Source organism: Panulirus ornatus, chromosome 63 (assembly GCF_036320965.1).
Source record: "Panulirus ornatus isolate Po-2019 chromosome 63, ASM3632096v1, whole genome shotgun sequence".
In the NCBI taxonomy this organism is placed as follows: Eukaryota; Metazoa; Arthropoda; class Malacostraca; order Decapoda; family Palinuridae; genus Panulirus; species Panulirus ornatus.
The window spans coordinates 28,627,564-28,652,692 of NC_092286.1; the positions used below are offsets into that span (position 1 = coordinate 28,627,564).

Genomic DNA, 25,129 nt, shown 5'->3' on the forward strand with positions numbered 1-25,129 from the left:
AGCACTGTAAGGAAGTTGAAAGGAAGATTATTTTTTTTTTTTTATTATACTTTGTTGCTGTCTCCCGCGTTTGCGAGGTAGCGCAAGGAAACAGACGAAAGAAATGGCCCAACCACCCCTCCCATACACATGTATATACATACGTCCACACACGCAAATATACATACCTACACAGCTTTCCATGGTTTACCCCAGACACTTCACATGCCCTGCTTCAATCCACTGACAGCACGTCAACCCCGGTATACCACATCGCTCCAATTCACTCTATTCCTTGCCCTCCTTTCACCCTCCTGCATGTTCAGGCCCCGATCACACAAAATCTTTTTCACTCCATCTTTCCACCTCCAATTTGGTCTCCCTCTTCTCCTTGTTCCCTCCACCTCCGACACATATATCCTCTTGGTCAATCTTTCCTCACTCATCCTCTCCATGTGCCCAAACCACTTCAAAACACCCTCTTCTGCTCTCTCAACCACGCTCTTTTTATTTCCACACATCTCTCTTACCCTTACGTTACTTACTCGATCAAACCACCTCACACCACACATTGTCCTCAAACATCTCATTTCCAGCACATCCATCCTCCTGCGCACAACTCTATCCATAGCCCACGCCTCGCAACCATACAACATTGTTGGAACCACTATTCCTTCAAACATACCCATTTTTGCTTTCCGAGATAATGTTCTCGACTTCCACACATTTTTCAAGGCCCCCAGGATTTTCGCCCCCTCCCCCACCCTATGATCCACTTCCGCTTCCATGGTTCCATCCACTGCCAGATCCACTCCCAGATATCTAAAACACTTCACTTCCTCCAGTTTTTCTCCATTCAAACTCACCTCCCAATTGACTTGACCCTCAACCCTACTGTACCTAATAACCTTGCTCTTATTCACATTTACTCTTAACTTTCTTCTTCCACACACTTTTCCAAACTCAGTCACCAGCTTCTGCAGTTTCTCACATGAATCAGCCACCAGCGCTGTATCATCAGCGAACAACAACTGACTCACTTCCCAAGCTCTCTCATCCCCAACAGACTTCATACTTGCCCCTCTTTCCAAAACTCTTGCTTTTACCTCCCTAACAACCCCATCCATAAACAAATTAAACAACCATGGAGACATCACACACCCCTGCCGCAAACCTACATTCACTGAGAACCAATCACTTTCCTCTCTTCCTACACGTACACATGCCTTACATCCTCGATAAAAACTTTTCACTGCTTCTAACAACTTTCCTCCCACACCATATATTCTTAATACCTTCCACAGAGCATCTCTATCAACTCTATCATATGCCTTCTCCAGATCCATAAATGCTACATACAAATCCATTTGCTTTTCTAAGTATTTCTCACATACATTCTTCAAAGCAAACACCTGATCCACACATCCTCTACCACTTCTGAAACCACACTGCTCTTCCCCAATCTGATGCTCTGTACATGCCTTCACCCTCTCAATCAATACCCTCCCATATAATTTACCAGGAATACTCAACAAACTTATACCTCTGTAATTTGAGCACTCACTCTTATCCCCTTTGCCTTTGTACAATGGCACTATGCACGCATTCCGCCAATCCTCAGGCACCTCACCATGAGTCATACATACATTAAATAACCTTACCAACCAGTCAACAATACAGTCACCCCCTTTTTTAATAAATTCCACTGCAATACCATCCAAACCTGCTGCCTTGCCGGCTTTCATCTTCCGCAAAGCTTTCACTACCTCTTCTCTGTTTACCAAATCATTTTCCCTAACCCTCTCACTTTGCACACCACCTCGACCAAAACACCCTATATCTGCCACTCTATCATCAAACACATTCAACAAACCTTCAAAATACTCACTCCATCTCCTTCTCACATCACCACTACTTGTTATCACCTCCCCACTTGCGCCCTTCACCGAAGTTCCCATTTGCTCCGTTGTCTTACGCACTTTATTTACCTCCTTCCAGAACATCTTTTTATTCTCCCTAAAATTTACTGATAGTCTCTCACCCCAACTCTCATTTGCCCTTTTTTTCACCTCTTGCACCTTTCTCTTGACCTCCTGTCTCTTTCTTTTATACATCTCCCACTCAATTGCATTTTTTCCCTGCAAAAATCGTCCAAATGCCTCTCTCTTCTCTTTCACTAATACTCTTACTTCTTCATCCCACCACTCACTACCCTTTCTAATCAACCCACCTCCCACTCTTCTCATGCCACAAGCATCTTTTGCGCAATCCATCACTGATTCCCTAAATACATCCCATTCCTCCCCCACTCCCCTTACTTCCATTGTTCTCACCTTTTTCCATTCTGTACTCAGTCTCTCCTGGTACTTCCTCACACAGGTCTCCTTCTCAAGCTCACTTACTCTCACCACCTTCTTCACCCCAACATTCACTCTTCTTTTCTGAAAACCCATACAAATCTTCACCTTAGCCTCCACAAGATAATGATCAGACATCCCTCCAGTTGCACCTCTCAGCACATTAACATCCAAAAGTCTCTCTTTCGCACGCCTGTCAATTAACACGTAATCCAATAACGCTCTCTGGCCATCCCTCCTACTTACATAAGTATACTTATGTATATCTCGCTTTTTAAACCAGGTATTCCCAATCATCAGTCCTTTTTCAGCACATAAATCTACAAGCTCTTCACCATTTCCATTTACAACACTGAACACCCCTTGTATACCAATTATTCCCTCAACTGCCACATTACATAATGTAAAAGGAAGATATGGTATAAAAAAGTGATATTGGTAGATGAATGACCTCAAGATCATAAGAAGATATGGTATACAAAAGTGAAATTGGTAGATGAATGATCTCTCAAGATCATAGAACCTTTAGCAATGTATAGGGTATATCCTGAGGTATTTGTGTAAGTACTAAGAGGATTGTAAAGTGTTTCTCTGGGGGATTAGATAAGTAGAAATAGCTGAGAATACTACATTAGTGATGAAGGAGGAGCTTTGTTCACTGTGATGATTGAAGTTCCAAGGAAATGAAAGGCATTTATGTAGGACATACACTAATAGTTGAATGGTATTACACAGTACCTTGTGTTGTGGAGCAGTTTAGAAAAAAAGAGACTATTAACTCTAGTCCTGGGGATTGGATCAAATATGAATACTTACATGGTGGAGTGGGGTCAGATATCTGATACTTTCCAAATGAAGTGGCATAATGTATGAATAAATGAATGATGCGGCAGGAAAGGTTTGTTCTTGCATGTAGTTGGCTTAACAGGAATGAGGTATGTAGGATCAACTGTGGGAAGTGGTGGAATCAACAGTAGTTACTGTTACAGAAGACTGTGATCATTTATGAATATCGACCTGATGTAATTTGTACATGTTTGTAATTACTCGTTTTACTGTACAGCGAGTGAGCTTTACACTCTAGTGGCCTCATCTATCAACTCTACTATTGTACAACCTCTGGAATTTATGTTGGTTGTCTTCATTAAGTATGCCCCCATTCAGTCTGTACCATTCATCCACCACTCTTAAACAATAAAAGTATTTCTTTACATCCTTATTTACAAGTTTCATGTGTTATATTGGATCTTACAATTCATAGCACTGGTTGCATAAGGTTTATATCAGTAACAAGTCATTGGCAATATCTTTTAAGTACTTGCTCTTGGACTGACATGGGGATATTGATGTATGAAATCATCTGGGATTGGCGGGAAAAAATCCAAATTAATGGAGAACACGAATAACAAAAGTCTTGTTTGGTACAGTGTGTACTGTAACCTGTCAAGGACATTGGGAAAGTGATAAAATTATAGCCACTGATGTTCATAACATAATGTAACACATTTTATAAACTGGTTGATGGAGCCTATTTTTAAAAAAGTGAAATGCAGTAAAAGATATTTGCAATTTTCATTTAATTACTGGATAGTGTCATATAAAATCAGTAATGGTATTGCAGAACCATTTTTAATAGCGTTTGCATTGAGTGAGGCAAAAAGGTAACAAATTCCAGAAAAACTGTGAAGTATCTTACAAGATAATACTGTTTCTGAATTTATTCATGGTGATAGAGTAGAAAGAATACTGAACATGTATCTCCTGCATGTTTGAGATGATTAACAGGTGTATGGGGGAGCTGGAGGAAAGGGTTAAGCAAAGGCTTTTCCTTGAGGGGTCAGTTGTCTGTCCCTTACACATTGCTATTTCACTAGAGTGGGAAACTGAGTTGGTACGAGATAAAAAAGAGTTGGACAAATGTAGTTAATAGTAATTTTTACTGAATTTAGAAAAATCAAAGGGTTGAAATCTAAATACAAAGAAGTATTATGACAGTTTCATTAACTAATATATGAATACTTGATTATAATATGTATTACTTTACAAATTATTTTTAAGTAGCTTAATGAATTAGCTAAAATGAGATGGGGACAAAAATTAAAAAGTTTTGAAAGAATTGCTAAGGCTTGGAACTACCATGGACATGTATGATTTGTGGAGATTTTCTGTCACATGTATTAATATGCTACCAATTCTTGTCATCTGTTGTTTGAATGATAGCCAGATACATGATTTTAGTTATTTTTTTGTATCAGAAAACTAATTGCTCTTCAGTTCTAAAGTATGCTATATATCTCTTCACAGTAGGTTCTCATGCTACATATTTTTTGTACCTTCTGTCATGATGGTTCAGTCAGCAGCTGTTTGACCTAATTGAAATTTTCCCTTTTTTTAACTTTCCTATGTGAACCTTTTCCTATTTATGTTGTCTCTTCTTTTACAGATATTGCATTAGTTATGGCATTATAAGGATGCGGTGATTTGATGCCCATTTGTTTCTCACCACGGCTTAAGTCTGTAAGTCTTTATCTTTTCATTTCTCATTTGTTTCCCCATTTGTTTCTCACCATGGCTTAAGTCTTTAAGTCTTTATCTGTTCATTTCTCTTTTGTTTCCCCAGCAAAGCCCCACACACTGTTCCTATTTTACTCAGAATGCTTATAATGTCTTGATTCAGCCCATTTATGATATTTAATGCCCTTCCCCCAGTGCATATTTCTTTCACCCATCGTGAATTAAAAGGTCCAGTACCACATACATGCCCCAGTTATGACCATATCAGATGAAAGGAAAGAAAGGTGCAAGGAAAAGAACGAAGACATGAATCAAGTGGTGTTAAAATGAACCACTAGGATTCCTCAGTCAAATGCATTTGTGTGGGACACACCAAAGTCTCTCCCATGTTCAGTGGTGTAGGTTGAAACATGAGTGTTCCTCCACTCAGTTGGTGGGTGGTGAAACATAAGTCTTCTTCCAAGCCAGATGGTGTAGGATAATCAAGTGGCGTCGTGTGAACCATGCATCTTCCCTCAGTCAGTGGTGTGGGATGAACGATGCGTCTTCCCCTTATCAGGTGGTGCGGGGTGAACCAATAGTCTTCCCTTGTCATGTGGTGTAGGATGAACCATAAGTCAAAATGCTTATTGTGACTTGATTCAGCCCATTGATAACATTTCACACCCTTCCCCCAGTGCATATTTCTTTCACCCCTCATAAATTTTCAGGTCCAGTACCACATACATACCCCAGTCATGACTATATTAGGTGAAAGGAAAGAAGGGTACAAGGAAAAGAATGAAAACATGAATCAAGTGGTGTTAAAATAAACCACTAGTATTCCTCAAAATCTTACCCTTGTTAAGTGATGTAGGATGAAACATAAGTGTTCCCCCACTCAGTTGGTGCACAGGTGAAGCATAAGTCTTCTTCCAAGCCAGATGGTGTAGGATGATGAAGTGGTGTTGTGTGAACCATGCGTCTTCCCTCAGTCAAGTGGTGTTGGGTGAACCATGCGTCTTCCCCCTAGTTAGGTGGTGTGGGGTGAACCAATGGTCTTCCCTTAGTCATATGTTGTAGGACAAATCATAAGTCTTTCCCCTTGTCAAGTGGTGTAGGATGAACCATAAGTCTTAGGTAATCACAATTTTCATATGATGTAAAATAAACCATGTCATACACAGAGCCATTAGTATGCTCGTGGTAATGAAGCATGCAGGTTTGGCAACACAGTAGACAATAGTATTAAATGAACCATTAGCCTCTATATGTGTTTAATGCATTGGTAAGTAGCTGCCTTTAGGTCACCGTTTAATGGAGTAGTCAATATATTCAAAGAGAATTTGCTTCATAGGGTGTGGATAGTTGAAGGCTGTAAGGTAAAGTAGATTGAAGTTAGTCTCCTCATATATATGTATTTATCCTTATCTGTGTGCTGTCAACTTTTGTGGTACTTTACGACATCTAATGATATAGTGGGACCAGTGTATCTCTAAACATGGCTGAATGCGTCGGCCATAGTTTCAAGTGGGATGAGTCTTGAGGTTTTAAATGAGAGGGTAAGATCATGCTGATGCCTGACAGATTTGGATCAGCCTTACGTCTTGTATTGGTGGATTAAGATTAGTTTCAAGTTTTCAGATGATGCAGAAGGACTAGCTTCAAGTTTACAGACACCTCAGTGGAGTGGGGTAAGTTGTAAGGATTCTGATGATTGTGGGGCTGGTATTAGCTTTGAGTCTTTTGATTGAGTGGGACCTTGTTTGTTGAGTAGGATTAGTCGTACATCTTCAGATGTTGGAGTGGAATCAATCATGTCATCTGATAATGGACAGGGACCAGTTAAGTCTTATGATAGTGGAGTGGCATTGGTCAATCAATTGCGGAACTTGTCAAGTTTTCTCATGGTGGAGTGGGACCAGTCAAGCCTTGATTTTTGTGGGATGAGGCAAGCCTTCTGATGGTGTTGTGGGAATAGGCAAACCTTATGATGGTGTCATGGGACTAGGCAAGCCTTTTGATGGTGTCGTGGGATGTCTTAAGTACTGTGATGGGATGAGACAAGTCATAACACAGGTAAGATAGACTGATATCATCAATGTTCCAGCAAGAGTCTAATGGTGATGTTTGTAATTTCGTGACTAGTTGACACTTTTGACATCATTACGTAACTAGTAGAGACTTTTTTAATGTCATCATGTGACTGGCTGACACTTTTGACATTATCATGTGGTTAATCATTGCATGTACTTACTTTTAGCCACAGTGTGGTAGGGCTGCTGTTTTAGGAAGCGTGGGTATAATTACATATTTTTGATGTATGAGAGGGCACTTATTTAGTCGTGGGGCCCCTGCATCAACCATGTCCTCAGTTATTCTATTCCATTCATCCGCCACTCTTGTGTAAAAATACTTCCCCACGTCTTTTTCTAACAAGTATCTTGGCTACTTTCGTGTAAAGATACTTCCCCACGTCTTTTTCTAACAAGTTTCTTGGCTAATTTCGTGTAAAAATACTTCCCCACGTCTTTTTCTAACAAGTTTCTTGGCTAATTTCATGTAAAAATATTTCCCCACGTCTTTTTCTAACAAGTTTCTTGGCTAATTTCATCTAGGATCCTCTGATTGCCCTATCCTTCCATCTCTGTAAGAGCTGTTCACTGTCTTTGTTATCGATCTGTTGCAGAAAACTGAAAGCTAGTGGATCAGGTCCCCCCCTTAATCTTTTCTCTTCCAAGGTGGGCAAATTTAAAGCCTTGAACCATTCTGTATAACTTGGCTTTCTGAATTCACGTAGCATTTTGGTTCCTTCTTCTGAACCTTCTCTGATAGCTCTCTGTACCTTTAAAGTGTGGTGACCAAACTTGAGAAACATATTCTAGTTTTGGCCATATCTTGGATGTGAACAACTTGCAATAAAATTTTTTGTCGGGGAAAGCTGTTGGTATATGTTAGATGACGTGGTGTGTGTGTGTGTACGTGTGCTTGTAGTTACCTATTTGAACTGTACTTTGCTAGATGACGTGGGTGTGTGTGTGTGCATTGTATATAGTTACCTAATGCTCTTGTACATGGAGGGAGTTTTACACTGGCAAGGGCCCCCCCATCTCGTGAGCACCCTCGTCCATCTTACCACCACTTCAGAGTATGTGTGTGTGCTGTCTGCATTAACCATGTCTTCAGTCTGTTCTGGTCTGTTCATTTACGTGTGTGTGTGTGTGTTTGTGTGTGTGTGTATGTGTGTGAGTGTGGAAACACTAGGGTGTCATTATTGCCGGACGAGACACGTGTTCTCTTGGTGGCCTCCAAAGATCCCTCGTTGTTCCACACACATACACACACACACAGACACACACACACACACTCACACAACACACACAGGAAACACCAGCATACTCTTGTCTGTACACGAGTTATGGGGGGTGAGGAGCCCCCCGGCCGCCCCGCCCCGCCCCGCCCCACACCCCCTCTCTTCCCCCCCCCCCCCCACCTCCCCTGGTATGTGATATTGGAGGAGGAGGAGGAGAGAGAGGAGGATTGAGCAGGTGGTTGTGGCCCGGGTTCTCACTGCCGGCCACCATTCTATCGCTGTGCCAACATCATACTGCTTGTTCAGGAGGTGCCTACCACAGGGGCCCCCAAGCCCCAAGCCCCGTGGTGCCTAGCCCTTGTTTCCCCCCCCCCCCCCCCAGCGCCCAGCACACTCGACTGCCATGTCTCCTCTTATTCTAATCTGGCGCTAAATAATCAAAGAAACTACTCTTAACGTTGTCGGGACGCGTGTAATGGCCGGGGCCCCCGCCAGCCCCACGGGGCAAATATTGACATTGCTGGATGATCGTGAGTGAATCACTGTTGCCTTTGAAAACATCTTATCGAGCAGTTGATGTGCCCACTTTGTTGACCTAAAGTGTTGGGGCGTGATAACTTATTTTGCCCCGCGGGGGCGCCCGCCAGTTTGTGCAGCTTGCCTGCTGGGGCGCCCCGTGTTTGGAAAAGGCCTGGGCGAGCGATAGCCGTGCCGGGGAAGAGGCAAATGTTGTTTCAACCGAGGCGAGCAAAGGGGGCCTTCCGGCGCGAACCACGGAGATGACCATCTGCTGACCTCCAGCTCTGGGCCGCCTCCCCAGCTGGCTCAGGACGTGTGGCCGCCTCCCCAGCTGGCTCAGGACGTGTGGCCGCCTCCCCAGCTGGCTCAGGACGTGTGGCCGCCTCCCCAGCTGGCTCAGGACGTGTGGCCGCCTCCCCAGCTGGCTCAGGACGTGTGGCCGCCTCTCCAGCTGGCTCAGGACGTGTGGCCACCTCCCCAGCTGGCTCAGGACGTGTGGCTACCTCCCCAGCTGGGTCAGGACGTGTGGTCGCCTCCCCAGCTGGGTCAGGACGTGTGGCTGCCTCTCCAGCTGGCTCAGGACGTGTGGCCGCCTCTCCAGCTGGCTCAGGACGTGTGGCCGCCTCCCCAGCTGGCTCAGGACGTGTGGCTACCTCCCCAGCTGGGTCAGGACGTGTGGTCGCCTCCCCAGCTGGGTCAGGACGTGTGGCTGCCTCCCCAGCTGGGTCAGGACGTGTGGCTGTCTCCCCAACTGGGTCAGGACGTGTGGCCACCTCCCCAGCTGGGTCAGGACGTGTGGCCGCCTCCCCAGCTGGCTCAGGACGTGTGGCTGTCTCCCCAGCTGGGTCAGGACGTGTGGCTGCCTCCCCAGCTGGGTCAGGACGTGTGGCCACCTCCCCAGCTGGCTCAGGACGTGTGGCTGCCTCCCCAGCTGGGTCAGGACGTGTGGCTGCCTCCCCAGCTGGGTCAGGACGTGTGGCCGCCTCCCCAGCTGGCTCAGGACGTGTGGCCACCTCCCCAGCTGGGTCAGGACGTGTGGCTGTTTCCCCAGCTGGGTCAGGACGTGTGGCCACCTCCCCAGCTGTGTCAGGACGTGTGGCCACCTCCCCAGCTGGGTCAGGACGTGTGGCTGTCTCCCCAGCTGGGTCAGGACGTGTGGTCGTCTCCCCAGCTGGGTCAGGACGTGTGGCCACCTCCCCAGCTGGGTCAGGACGTGTGGCCACCTCCCCAGCTGGGTCAGGACGTGTGGCCACCTCCCCAGCTGGTTCAGGACGTGTGGCCACCTCCCCAGCTGGGTCAGGACGTGTGGCTACCTCCCCAGCTGGGTCAGGACGTGTGGCCACCTCCCCAGCTGGTTCAGGACGTGTGGCCACCTCCCCAGCTGGGTCAGGACGTGTGGCCGCCTCCCCAGCTGGGTCAGGACGTGTGGCTACCTCCCCAGCTGGGTCAGGACGTGTGGCCGCCTACCCAGCTGGTTCAGGACGTGTGGCTACCTCCCCAGCTGGGTCAGGACGTGTGGCCACCTCCCCAGCTGGGTCAGGACGTGTGGCCACCTCCCCAGCTGGTTCAGGACGTGTGGCTACCTCCCCAGCTGGGTCAGGACGTGTGGCTGTCTCCCCAGCTGGCTCAGGACGTGTGGCCGCCTCCCCAGCTGGTTCAGGACGTGTGGCCACCTCCCCAGCTGGGTCAGGACGTGTGGCCGCCTCCCCAGCTGGGTCAGGACATGTGGCTGCCTCCCCAGCTGGGTCAGGACGTGTGGCCACCTCCCCAGCTGGGTCAGGACGTGTGGCCACCTCCCCAGCTGGTTCAGGACGTGTGGCTACCTCCCCAGCTGGGTCAGGACGTGTGGCTGTCTCCCCAGCTGGTTCAGGACGTGTGGCTACCTCCCCAGCTGGGTCAGGACGTGTGGCCACCTCCCCAGCTGGGTCAGGACGTGTGGCCACCTCCCCAGCTGGTTCAGGACGTGTGGCTACCTCCCCAGCTGGGTCAGGACGTGTGGCCACCTCCCCAGCTGGGTCAGGACGTGTGGCTGCCTCCCCAGCTGGGTCAGGACGTGTGGCTGATGACGGAACTGCGTGTGGGACTTGGTTCCACGTTCTTGCCCAAGAATCGCGTTCTTCTAAAGGCGCCTACATTACCCTGCTACGGATTGTAGCGCAGTCTTGCTTGGTGGAAGCCTCCGGAAAGACATGATGGGCAAGAGCATTATTATCTCTCAGAAATAAGAGGCTAATTATGGATCTATGACGTAAGTCTCTTGCGTGGCGCCTAGGGCAACTGAGAATGGCGCGAGCGGGAGATTGGAAACTCTCGTTTTCTACCGTTCTGAAAGTTGGAACAGAAGACGGAGCCACGTGAGGAGTGGCTTATCTTCCTGGTAAACCGGCTGGGGCGTCTGAACTTGTGCTTGTGTGACTGAGAGGAGAAAATGGGAGATGCAGGACGTAATGTTTGACGAAAGGAGCCTGGGTGCTCTTGCTCTGTGTTTGTGTGACTGAGAGGAGAAAATGGGAGATGCAGGTCGTATGTTTGACGAAAGGAGCCTGGGTGTTCTTGCTCTGTGTTTGTGTGACTGAGAGGAGAAAATGGGAGATGCAGGTCGTATGTTTGACGAAAGGAGCCTGGGTGCTCTTGCTCTGTGTTTGTGTGACTGAGAGGAGAAAATGGGAGATGCAGGTCGTATGTTTGACGAAAGGAGCCTGGGTGTTCTTGCTCTGTGTTTGTGTGACTGAGAGGAGAAAATGGGAGATGCAGGTCGTATGTTTGACGAAAGGAGCCTGGGTGCTCTTGCTCTGTGTTTGTGTGACTGAGAGGAGAAAATGGGAGATGCAGGTCGTATGTTTGACGAAAGGAGCCTGGGTGTTCTTGCTCTGTGTTTGTGTGACTGAGAGGAGAAAATGGGAGATGCAGGACGTATGTTTGACGAAAGGAGCCTGGGTGTTCTTGCTCTGTGTTTGTGTGACTGAGAGGAGAAAATGGGAGATGCAGGACGTATGTTTGACGAAAGGAGCCTGGGTGTTCTTGCTCTGTGTTTGTGTGACTGAGAGGAGAAAATGGGAGATGCAGGTCGTATGTTTGACGAAAGGAGCCTGGGTGTTCTTGCTCTGTGTTTGTGTGACTGAGAGGAGAAAATGGGAGATGCAGGTCGTATGTTTGACGAAAGGAACCTGCGTGTTCTTGCTCTGTGTTTGTGTGACTGAGAGGAGAAAATGGGAGATGCAGGTCGTATGTTTGACGAAAGGAGCCTGGGTGTTCTTGCTCTGTGTTTGTGTAAATGAGGTGAGAAGATGGGAGATGCAGGACGTATGTTTGACGATAGGAGCCTGGGTGTTCTTGCTCCGAGCGAGACAAAACTCAAGGGGAAGGAGGAAGAATGGTTTAGCTTAAGTCTTAAGGGTCAAAGTCAGGGTTAGTGTGAGGGCGAGGGGCCAAGGAATGCCTAGCCCTCACGCTCAAGGGGGTTGTGAGGAAGTGTGAGGAAGCGTGACCCCGACTGACGTGGTTGGAAAAAAAGAAGTTGAATGGGGATGTGGGTGAGTGCTTATGCACCCAACCACGGGAAGGATGACCAAGAGAGGCCAGAAGGTTTTAGAGGAGGTGAGTGTGTCAGCAGCTTCCATGTGAAAGACGCAAGTATTTGAGGATGAGTGGTTCCAACGGCAAAGGCGGGTAATTCGGCAGTTAAGGGTTTAATCAAAGGGATAGGCTTGTGGTATTCACTCATGGGAATGGAAATGTTGGAACAGCTTGTGGAGATGAGTTATAAAAGGACTGGTGATTGGGATCATCTCGTTGAAAAGGAGAGGAATATCACACATGAGTGTGCGTGGACTAGGGAAGATGGCAAGCGGGCATTGATAGATTATGGACTTATTGATAGGCGTGCAGAAGAGAGGCTCTTGGATGTGAATGTGTTGAGAGAGGCAGCTGTCTGAGGATGTCGAGGCGAAGGTGATGCTGTGTAGAGGGTTGTTTTTTTTTGGGGGGGGGAGGGGAAATATTTGGAAATGAAATCGGCGAGAATAGTGGGGGATGAAAGCGAGTGAGCCTCGAAAAGAGACTTTCCAAGGAATATCAAGAGAGGTTGAGTGTAGAACTGCAAAAGGGAAGAGTAAGTGAAGCGATTGGAATGGGTTAGGAATGGGAGGTATTTAGGGAAGCAGTGCTGGCATGCGTGGAAGGCGAGAGGTGGTCAGATAAGCAAGGGTTGTGAGTGGCAGAATGAGGAAGTCAGTTGTTAAAGGAAGAGAAAAGAAGAGGTGTTGGTACGGGAGTTACAAGGAAGGAGTATTGGGAGATGTACAAGAGAAAGCGGCAGGAGGTCAAAAGGAAGGTGCAGGAGCTGAAAAAGAGGGCAGGCAAATGAGAGCTGGATCTGAGCAAGGAACGGCAAACTTTAGGAACAGTAAGAAAATGTTTTGGAATTTGGTTATTTGTATAAGTAAAACACAATAACAAATGGAAACTGGTGAAGGGGGGAAAGTGGGGAAATGGTAACAGGTAGTGATGAGCTCAGGAGATGGAGTGATTGTTTTGAAGGACTGTTGAATGTGTTTGAGGATAGATTGACAGATATTTAGGTATGCGAACTGAGAGTCACGGCAGGTGTACGCTTGGAACTGTGTGCGAGAAATACTTAAGAGAAACAGAGAGATTGGCATGTGGCGTTTATAGATTTGGAGAATACATGGGACTGATAGAAAGATGCTTTGTGGGAAGGTGTTTGAGGAAAGCTGTTGCAAGGCGTGAGGGGTTTGTATTATGGTCTTAAGGTATGTGTGTGCGAGGTGGCAGAAAGGAAGGTGGATGGTTCCTGGTGACGCTGGGTCTGCGCCAGGGGTGTTTTGGTGTCACTGTGGCTATTTGTCAATGGATTGGGAGTGGTGAGGGAGGTAAATGTAAGGGTCATAAAGAGGTGAAGGGGAGGTATGCAGTCTGTTGTGGATGGGGTTCAGTTGCTGGTGACATAGCTTTGTTGGCAGATTCAAGTGAGAAACTGTAGAAGTTGGTGTCTTAGTTTGGACGAAAGCGAGAGAGGAGAAAGTGTAGCGTAATTGTGAATAAGAGCAAGGTTTGTGGGTTTATCTGTGCGAGGAGACAGGTAAGTAGGGGTGCGAATGGGGAAATCTTAGAGGAAGTCAAGTAGATTAGCGAATGGAACCATGGAAGTTCAGGTGAGTCATAGGATGGGTAAGGGGGCGAAGGCCCTAGGAGCGTTAGTGAATGTGTGGAAAGAGGTGGGCATGTTTGAAGGTTCGTTAGTCCTGATTTTGTTGGACGTAAGCGTGGCATGGGCTGTGGATGAAAATATACAGAAGAGAGTGGAAGTGTTAAGAAATGGAATGCTAGAGGACACTTTGTGGTGGGAAGAAGATCGGTCCAGGAAGAATGATAAGGTTCGAGAGATGTGGGGTAAGGAGAAGGGGTGTGGTTTAGAGAGTAGAAGAGGGTGTGTTGAAATGGTTTGGACATATTGGAGGGAATGACTGAGGAAGGATTGATGGAGACTATAAATGTGTCGGATTTGGAAGGGACAAGGAGAAGTGGGTGACCGAATTCGAGATGGAAGGATGGAGTGAAACAGATTTCGAGTGTTCTGAGCCTGGATATGCAGGGAGGGTGATAGGCGTGCACAGGATAGATTGGACTGGAGCTGTGTGGTTTACGGGGAGCGACGTGAACCAGGGCATATGATGCAGCCGAGGGAAACATTAAGGCACCTGTTGGTTTTGGTATATTACCATTGACCTGGAAAAGCTTTGAGCGAGAGGTCATTTTTTTTGTCTGTTCCCGACGCTACCTCGCAAACGTGGGAAACTGCGAACAAGTATGAAAGGGGGGAATAGATGAAACCCATATGCTAGAGGCTCCTTCTGCTCCGAGGCTGCATTTTTACAATAAGTTGCTGGGAAATGATGGATTCCATCCAAGTGAAAAGTTCCCAAACAAAATGGCACTCACCCTTGGGGTAATTTCACGCAGGCGGAGTCCGGTAGCACATGAAAGTAAGGGGGCTGTGTGCCCTTGTTTTTTCTTCCTCCCCACAGATGTTTATACACACACACACACACACACACACACACACACACACACACATATATATATATATATATATATATATATATATATATATATATATATATATATATATTTATTTTTTTATACTATTCGCCATTTCCCGCGTCAGCAAGGTAGCGTTAAGAACAGAGGACTCAGCTTCTGAGGGAATATCCTCACTTGGCCCCGTCCTCTGTTCCCTCATCAGGAAAACCAAAATTCCAAATTCCAAAATATCAAATTTCGTGACGAGGAATTTTTCAATCTTTTTTTTTTTTTCATTTTTGTAGATTCCTCATAATGCCTCCTTGAAGGCGAAACACTTTGAATGTATTAAGTGATAGACTGCGAACAGCTGGTGTTTGAGCAACCACCTGATGGTAGAATAACACTTGAGAATATTGGAGAGAATATAAGAAGGGAAAGGTCGCTAGATATGAAGGATTTAATGTATGTGATTGGAAGGGCGTTAAAGAAAACGCGCTTCCAGCGTATACTAATATATATATATATATATATATATGTACGTCTACGGGGATGAAAGTCCGAGCCCTCCCCCCCGCTCTACTTTTCCAATAGAAAGAACATAGGAAGGGGCCAAGTGAAGAGTTCCCCCTCCACCCCCTCCCTCCCTTACCCACCCACCTCTTAAGGGCCCAGTCGTGTGTACTTGAGGCGACCTCGCTGGCGCGGGAAATGGCGATTATGACATGAAACGCGATAAGTTCCCAAGTGCACTTTCGTGTAATGATCACATCATCATCAGGGGAGATACAAGGGGATAAGAGTGAGTGCTCAAATTACAGAGGTATAAGTTTGTTGAGTTTTCCTGGTAAATTATATGGGAGGGTATTGATTGAGAGGGTGAAGGCATGTACAGAACATCAGATTGGGGAAGAGCAGTGTGGTTTCAGAAGTGGTAGAGGATGTGTGGATCAGGTGTTTGCTTTGAAGAATGTATGTGAGAAATACTTAGAAAAGCAAATGGATTTGTATGTAGCATTTATGGATCTGGAGAAGGCATATGATAGAGTTGATAGAGATGCTCTGTGGACGGTATTAAGAATATATGGTGTGGGAGGCAAGTTGTTAGAAGCAGTGAAAAGTTTTTATCGAGGATTTAAGACATGTGTACGTGTAGGAAGAGAAGAAAGTGATTGGTTCTCAGTGAATGTAGGTTTGCGGCAGGGGTGTGTGATGTCTCCATGGTTGTTTAATTTGTTTATGGATGGGGTTGTAAGGGAGGTGAATGCAAGAGTTTTGGAAAGAGGGGCAAGTATGCAGTCTGTTGTGGATGAGAGAGCTTAGGAAGTGAGTCAATTGTTGTTCGCTGATGATACAGCGCTGGTGGCTGATTCATGTGAGAAACTGCAGAAGCTAATGACTGAGTTTGGTAAAGTGTGTAAAAAGAAGAAAGTTGAGAGAAAAGTGAATAAGAGCAAGGTTATTAGGTACAGTAGGGTTGAGGGTCAAGTCAATTGGGAGGTAAGTTTGAATTGAGAAAAACTGGAGGAAGTGAAGTGTTTTAGATATCTGGGAGTGGATCTGGCAGCGGATGGAACCATGGAAGTGGAAGTGAATCATAGGGTGGGGAAGAGGCGAAAGTTCTGGGAGCCTTGAAGAATGTGTGGAAGTCGAGAACATTATCTCAGAAAGCAAAAAATGGGTATGTTTGAAGGAATAGTGGTTCCAACAATGTTGTATGGTTGCGAGGCGTGGGCTATGGATAGAGTTGTGCGCAGGAGGATGGATGTGCTGGAAATGAGATGTTTGAGGACAATGTGTGGTGTGAGGTGGTTTGATCGAGTAAGTAACGTAAGGGTAAGAGAGATGTGTGGAAATAAAAAGAGCGTGGTTGAGAGAGCAGAAGAGGGTGTTTTGAAATGGTTTGGTCACATGGAGAGAATGAGTGAGGAAAGATTGACCAAGAGGATATATGTGTCGGAGGTGGAGGGAACGAGAAGTGGGAGACCAAATTGGAGGTGGAAAGATGGAGTGAAAAAGATTCTGAGTGATCGGGGCCTGAACATGCAGGAGGGTGAAAGGCGTGCACGGAATAGAGTGAATTGGAACGATGTGGCATACCGGGGTCGACGTGCTGTCAATGGATTGAACCAGGGCATGTGAAGCATCTGGGGTAAACCATGGAAAGTTGTGTGGGGCCTGGATGTGGAAAGGGAGCTGTGGTTTTGGTGCATTATTACATGACAGCTAGAGACTGAGTGTGAACGAATGTGGCCTTTGTTGTCTTTTCCTAGCGCTACCTCGCACACATGAGGGGGGAGGGGGTTGTTATTTCATGTGTGGCGAGGTGGCGATGGGAATGAATAAAGGCAGACAGTATGAATTATGTACATGTGTGTATATGTATATGTATGTATACGTTGAAATGCATAGGTATGTATATGTGCGTGTGTGGACGTGTATACATGTGTATGTGGGTGGGTTGGGCCATTTCTTTCGTCTTTCCTTGCGCTACCTCGCTAACGCGGGAGACAGCGACAAAATATAAGAAAATGAATATATATATATATATATATATATATATATATATATATATATATATATATATATATATATATAAATGTGTAGCGAGAGGGTAAATAGGTGTGGGTGTGGGAACTCCAGGATGACCTACATATCGCAAGTATGCACGCGGCCGCCGACTCGCTTCCTTCCCCAGGACGAACGAAGGTAAGGAGAGAGAGAGAGAGAGAGAGAGAGAGAGAGAGAGAGAGAGAGAGAGAGAGAGAGAGAGAGTTCACCGCCGTAAATGGGGGATCCGGTGATGTCATTGGACGTCTGTGTGTCCGTAGGAACGTCACCTATGAGATTGGCCCGAGGGAGGGAGGTGGGGAGGTGGGGGGAACAGCAGCAGGGTGATGGCGGGGGGGAAGTCTGATGTTGGGGGGGGGGAACAGCCATTTTCAGCTGATTTCCCCCCCATTCCCCCTTCTCCTTCCCCCTCCTTCCCCTCCTTCTTCCCCCCTCCTCCCTCTCCCCCCTTACTCAAGATGACGTCACCATATACGGAAGTGTATTTGGTTTTGTTCTGTGGGTGCGCGGGTGCGCGCGCAGGGGGGGGGGGGGGCTGCGCGGGTGCCGGGGAGGGGGATAGAAAGAGGAGGGGGGGCAGCACCGACGTATAACGTGCGTAAAATATATATATATATATATATATATATATATATATATATATATATATATATATATATTCTCGTTATTAATCATTTTCTTTTTTTTTGGTCTTTTTTTTAGGGGGAAGGCGCGTTCGTCGTCCCAGCCAGACCCGATGCACTCGTTTACATTTACCCTCCCTTACCCCTCCCTTCCCTCCCCTCCATCAACACACACACATATAGGCTTCCCCCATCCAAACCCCCCTCCCTCACTCGTCCCTCCTCCCCCCACACAGTAAGATTCCCTCTCCCCCTATATATATATATATATATATATATATATATATATATATATATATATATATATATATATATATGGGAGGAAAGTGACCGCTGGCAACTTTCTCCTGCCCCCCCCCCCCTCCCCCCCCCAGCGCCTCGTGAGTCATGACTGGTCGACCTTGAGCGCCAAAGTGGTTGCCAGGGTTCGATGCTGCCATGATCCCTCTTTTTTTTTTTCTTTTTCATTCCCACCGTCGCTTTAAAAGAAAAAAAAAGAGAAAGAAAGAAAGAAAAAAAGAGAGACAGAGACAGATTTGTAACTTACTTTTACACATTGACGTGGTCGTCGGTTTGGTGGGAGAATAGATAGATTTAGAAGGAGTTAAGAGGATTAGAGGTGGTGGTATTTGGCAACGAGGAGAGAAGGAGGAGGAGGAGGAGGAGGAGACGAGGGAGGGAGGAGGAGGAGGTGGGGAGGGAGGAGGAGGAGGAGGAGGAGGAGGAGGGGAGGGAGGAGGAGGAGGGGGAGGGAGGAAGGGAGGGAGGAGTAGGAGGAGGAGGGAGGGAGGGAGGAGGAGGAGGGGGGAGGGAGGGAGGAGGGGAGGGAGGGAGGAGGAGGAGTGGAGGGAGGAGGGAGGGAGGGAATGATGATGTGTTTTGTGGGTATATGGGGCGAGGAGGGAGGGAGGGAGGGAAGGGACGGGAATGAGAGAGGGAGGGAGGGGGGGAAATGGGTAGTAGCAGCAACGTTGTGTGTGTGGTACACGGTTCCCTCCCCCGTCCCTCCACCCATCTCTGTGAACACACACACACACACACACACACTCATACATACGGGATTTTGAGAAAGAAAAATAAGAAGGAGCTGGTGTTCCTGGGAGAGAGAGAGAGAGAGAGAGAGAGAGAGAGAGAGAGAGAGCTGGGAGGGAGGGAGGGAGGGCTGGGAGGGAGGGAGGGAGTGTGTGTGAGTCACCGCCCGAACAAGTAAGTTATCCTATGCCCGAATGGGGAGAGGGAGGGAGGGAGGGAGGGAGAGGGAGGGAGGGAGGGAGGGAGGGAGGGGTGTCTCCCCCCCCCCTGCCCCACAATTGGGGAGGAATTACAGACGATTTACGGTTCGGGTAAGCGAGTCAGAGAGAATGATTTGCGGTATTCGGTTCGGATAAGCGAATGATTTGCGATATTCGGTTCGGTTAAGCGAGTCGGAGCGAATTATCTACGATATTCGGTTCGGATAAGCGATTCAGAGCGAATTATCTACGATATTCCGTTCGGGTAACCGAATCAGAGCTAAGGATTTGTGATATTCTGTTCGGTTAAGCGAGTCGGAGCGAATGATTTGCGTAATCGGTTCGGATAAGCGAGTCGGACCGAATTTTCTACGATATTCGGCTCGGATAAGCGAGTCGGAGCGAATGATTTGCGATATTCGGTTCGGATAAGCGAGTCGGAGCGAATGATTTGCGATATTTAGTTCGGATAAGCGAGTCGGAGCGAATGATCAACAGTTGATTTGTATCGTGTGATCTTGCTATGTTTTATTTAGATGAGTAAACACTCACTCACTCACACTCACTCATCCGAACCGAATATCGTAGATCATTCGCTACGACTCGCTTATCCGAACCGAGTATCTCAAATCATTCGCTCCGACTCGCTTATCCGAACCAAATATCGCAAATCATTCGCTCCGACTCGCTTATCCGAACCGAATATCGTAGATAATTCGCTCCGACTCGCTTATCCGAACCGAATATCGTAGATAATTCGCTCCGACTCGCTTATCCGAACCGAATATCTCAAATGATTCTCCGACTCGCTTATCCGAACCGAATATCTCAAATCATTCTCCGACTCGCTTATCCGAACCGAATATCTCAAATCATTCGCTCCGACTCGCTTATCCGAACCGAATATCGTCGTTCCAACTCGCTTATCCGTGAGTGAGTGACTCAACTACGAAGGGATCGCCAGCGAGTGAGCGGCCTTACTCACTCACTCACTCACTCACTCACTCACCCCGTGACACACAGCGTCGCTCAGGAGGAGGACCTGACTCACCATTTGACTCATCATCATCCCCCCCCACACACACGCACGCACGCACGTGTGAGGAAACGTCGGAGGCATGAGTATGAGGGGAAGGGGGGGGAGGAGGGGGGTTGGGGTGGGGTGGTTTACTCACCACGCGAATCTGTTGTGATTTTGTGGTGGAGGGAAGGAGGGAGGGAAGGAGGGAGGGGAGGGGTGAGAAACAGCTTCCGGTGAATTGAGTCGTGAGTTCTTGGGAGAGGTGAGTCACCCCTCCACCACGGGTTCTAGGTACATGGCCTGCTTCCCCTCGTGTGTATGATAGATGAATCTTCTGCTCCCCCGGGGGGGGGGGGGTTACTCATCATTCATCATCTCCCCTCACTCACTCACCCTCCCCTCCCTCACTCACCCTCCCTCCCTCACTCACTCACCCTCCCTTCCCTCACTCAATCACCCTCCCTTCCCTCACTCACCCTCCCTTCCCTCACTCACTCACCCTTCTCTCACTCACCCAACCTACCCTCCCTCACTCACCCTCCCTTCCCTCACTCACTCACCCTCCCTTCCCTCACTCACTCACCCTCCCCTCCCTCACTCACCCTCCCCTCACCCACCCTACCCTCCCCCACTCACCCTCCCCTCACCCACCCTACCCTCCCCCACTCACCCTCCCCTCACTCACCCACCCTTCCCTCACTCACTCACCCTCCCTTTCCCTCACTCACCCACCCTTCCCTCACTTACTCACCCTCCCCTCACTCACCCACCCTTCCCTCACTCACCCACCCTCCCCTCACTCACCCACCCTTCCCTCACTCACTCACCCTCCCTTTCCCTCACTCACCCACCCTTCCCTCACTCACTCACCCTCCCTTTCCCTCACTCACCCTCCCCTCCCTCACTCACCCTCCCCTCACTCACCCTCCCTTCCCTCACTCACTCACCCTCCCATTCCCTCACTCACGCGTTGAGTAAACGTGTTGCCGGGGATTACTCATCATACGTCTTACTCCTCCCCCCCGCCTCCCTTCCCCCAACACACACACACACACACACACACACACACACACGTTGAGTAAACGCGTGTGTGTGTGTGTGAGAGAGAGAGAGAGAGAGAGAGAGAGAGAGAGAGTGTATGAGTTGGACATTTAAAGATCTCTTGCGTAATGAATATCTTAGATTATATATCTAAGGTCTGTCCTTAGGGCTATGATAAGGGCTAGCTGCTGCCCTGGGAATTAAGGCTAGGAGACTGGGGGCTGTGATGAGGGCTGGGCGCTGCCCTGATGAGTAAGGCTAGGAGGCTGGGGGCTGCCCTGGTGAGGGTTTGGGGGGGGGGGCTGCCCTGGTGAAGGTAAGGGCAGGAGAGAAAGCTAAGGGGCTGTGATGAGGGCTAACCTGCTGCCATGAGAAGTAAGGGCAGGGGGCTGTATATTCTACCCCTTCAGGGGAAAATAAGGGCAGGGGGCTGTATATTCTACCCCAGGGGGAAAATAAGGGCAGGGGGCTGTATATTCTATCCCAGGGGAAAATAAGGGCAGGGGCTGTATATTCTACCCTCAGGGGAAAACAAGGGCAGGGGGCTGTATATTCTACCTCCCAGGGGGAAAATATGGGCAGGGGGCTGTATATTGTACCCCCCAGGGGGAAAATAAGGGCAGGGGGCTGTATGTTCTATCCCCCAGGGGAAAATAAGGGCAGGGGGCTGTATATTCTACCCCCAGGGGAAAATAAGGGCAGGGGGCTGTATATTCTACCCCAGGGGGAAAATAAGGGCAGGGGGCTGTATATTCTACCTCCCAGGGGGAAAATATGGGCAGGGGGCTGTATATTCTACCCCCAGGGGAAAATAAGGGCAGGGGGCTGTATGTTCTATCCCCCAGGGGAAAATAAGGGCGGGGGGCTGTATATTCTACCCCAGGGGGAAAATAAGGGCAGGGGGCTGTATATTCTACCCCCAGGGGAAAATAAGGGCAGGGGCTGTATATTCTATCCCCCAGGGGAAAATAAGGGCAGGGGGCTGTATATTCTATCTCCAGGGGGAAAATAAGGGCAGGGGGCTGTATATTCTACCCCTGGGGAAAATAAGGGTAGGGGGCTGTATATTCTACCCCCAGGGGAAAATAAGGGCAGGGGGCTGTATATTCTATCCCCAGGGGGAAAATATGGGCAGGGGGCTGTATATTCTGCCCCTAGGGGGAAAATAAGGGCAGGGGGCTGTATGTTGTATCCCCCAGGGGAAAATAAGGGCAGGGGGCTGTATATTCTACCCCAGGTGGAAAATAAGGGCAGGGGGCTGTATATTCTACCCTCCAGGGGAAAATAAGGGCAGGGGGCCGTATATTCTACCCCAGGAGAAATAAGGGCAGGGGGCTGTATATTCTACCCCCAGGGGAAAATAAGGGCAGGGGGCTGTATATACCCCAGGGGGAAAATAAGGGCAGGGGGCTGTATATTCTACCCCCAGGGGAAAATAAGGGGAGGGGGCTGTATATCCTACCCTCAGGGGGAAAATAAGGGCAGGGGGCTGTATATTCTACCCCCAGGGAGAAAATAAGGGCAGGGGGCTGTATATTCTACCCTCAGGGGGAAAATAAGGGCAGGGGGCTGTATATTCTACCCCCAGGGGAAAATAAGGGCAGGGGGCTGTATATTCTACCCCCAGGGGAAAATAAGGGCAGGGGGCTGTATATTCTACCCTCAGGGGGAAAATAAGGGCAGGGGGCTGTATATTCTACCCCCAGGGAGAAAATAAGGGCAGGGGGCTGTATATTCTACCCTCAGGGGGAAAATAAGGGCAGGGGGCTGTATATTCTACCCCCCCCGGGGAAAATAAGGGCAGAAGAGTGTAAGGGCTACTATATTAAGGTCTGGGTAATGCCTCGGGAGGCCCCCCCCTTTTTTTTAAGGGCCAGAGGGGGGCAGGGAGGGGGGGGAGGCCCTTTGCCGTCCTGGCCCTGAACACACACACACACACACACACACACACACACACACACACACACCCCGTGTGCCAACACTAAGCGCTGGGAGGGGGGGCCACCTCCTCCCCCCCACAACATTGTCTAATGTTGACATTCTTAAGTTAATTATATCATGCATCTACAACACGGGGGGGGGGGGGGGCCACAACACCCCCCCCCGTCTCCCTACAACAGGGGGGCCCACAACCCTTTCTTGCCCCCCCCACACCCTCCAACACCCTTAAAACGTCCGTGTGTTGTAGGCATACGGTTAGGAAATGCCCGTGTGTTGTAGGCATACGGTTAGGAAATGCCGTGTGTTGTAGGCATACGGTTAGGAAATGCCCGTGTGTTGTAGGCATACGGTTAGGAAATGCCCGTGTGTTGTAGGCATACGGTTAGGAAATGCCCGTGTGGTGTAGGCATACGGTTAGGAAATGCCGTGTGTTGTAGGCATACGGGTAGGAAATGCCCGTGTGTTGTAGGCATACGGTTAGGAAATGTCCGTGTGTTGTAGGCATAAGGTTAGGAAATGCCGTGTGTTGTAGGCATACGGGTAGGAAATGCCCGTGTGTTGTAGGCATACGGTTAGGAAATGCCGTGTGTTGTAGGCATACGGTTAGGGAATGCCCATGTGTTGTAGGTATACGGTTAGGGTATGCCCGTGTGTTGTAGGTATACGGGTAGGAAATGCCGTGTGTTGTAGGCATACGGTTAGGGAATGCCGTGTGTTGTAGGCATACGGTTAGGGAATGCCCATGTGTTGTAGGTATACGGTTAGGGTATGCCCGTGTGTTGTAGGTATACGGGTAGGAAATGCCGTGTGTTGTAGGCATACGGTTAGGGAATGCCGTGTGTTGTAGACATACGGTTAGGAAATGCCCGTGTGTTGTAGGCATACGGTTAGGAAATGCCCGTGTGTTGTAGGCATACGGTTAGGAAATGCCGTGTGTTGTAGGCATACGGGTAGGGAATGCCGTGTGTTGGAGGTATACGGTTAGGAAATGCCGTGTGTTGTAGGCATACGGGTAGGAAATGCCCGTGTGCTGTAAGTATACTGTTAGGAAATGCCGTGTGTTGTAAGCATACGGGTAGGAGATGATGCCATCATTTAACAAATCAGTGACTTTATTCCCCTCCCAATTTAACCCCGTGTGGCCCCGAGACGCGCTTCTGTGTGGTGACGCGTACGCGTTGGAAAGAATTCCTTTATTTAAATAGTAAATGACTTTATTCCCCTCCCGATTTAACCCCGTGTGTGTGTGTGTGTGTGTGTGTGTGTGTGTGTGTGTGGTACGACCCGAGACATATTGTACGACTCCTTTGGGCGTGTATGTGGTGGGTACGACTCCGTTGGGCGTGTGTGTGTGTGTGTGTGTGTGTGTGATGGGTACGACCTGAGACATTGTACGACTGCATTGGGCGTGTATGTGGTGGGTACGACTCCGTTGGGCGTGTGTGTGTGTGTGTGTGTGTGTGTGATGGGTACGACCTGAGACATTGTACGACTGCATTGGGCGTGTATGTGGTGGGTACGACTCCGTTGGGCGTGTGTGTGTGTGTGTGTGTGTGTGTGATGGGTACGACCTGAGACATTGTACGACTGCATTGGGCGTGTGTGTGGTGGGTACGAATCCGTTGGGCGTGTGTGTGTGATGGGTACGACCTGAGACATGGTACGACTCCATTGAGCGTGTGTGTGGTGGGTACGACTCCATTGGGCGTGTGTGTGTGATGGGTACGACCCGAGACATGGTACGACTCCATTGAGCGTGTATGTGGTGGGTAAGACTCCATTGGGCGTATGTGTGTGATGGGTACGACCCGAGACATATTTTACGACCCTATTGAGCGTGTGTGTGGTGGGTAAGACTCCATTGGGCGTGTGTGTGTGATGGGTACGGCCCGTGGGTACGACCCGAGACATTGTACGACTCCATTTAGCGTGTGTGTGGTGGGTAAGACTCCATTGGGCGTATGTGTGTGATGGGTACGACCCGAGACATATTTTAC

At 48.4% G+C, this 25,129-nt stretch overlaps 1 long non-coding RNA gene across 2 annotated transcripts in view; it reads left to right on the forward strand.

Moving 5' to 3' along the window:
* The window catches only part of LOC139746026 (uncharacterized), a 124,063-nt gene that overhangs the window by 25,750 nt on the left and 73,184 nt on the right, over positions 1 to 25,129 (forward strand). For both annotated transcript variants that reach the window (XR_011712045.1, XR_011712046.1), the window contains exon 6: positions 4,780 to 4,853. This is a non-coding gene — a long non-coding RNA (uncharacterized lncRNA). The remainder of the gene's footprint in view (positions 1 to 4,779; positions 4,854 to 25,129) is intronic.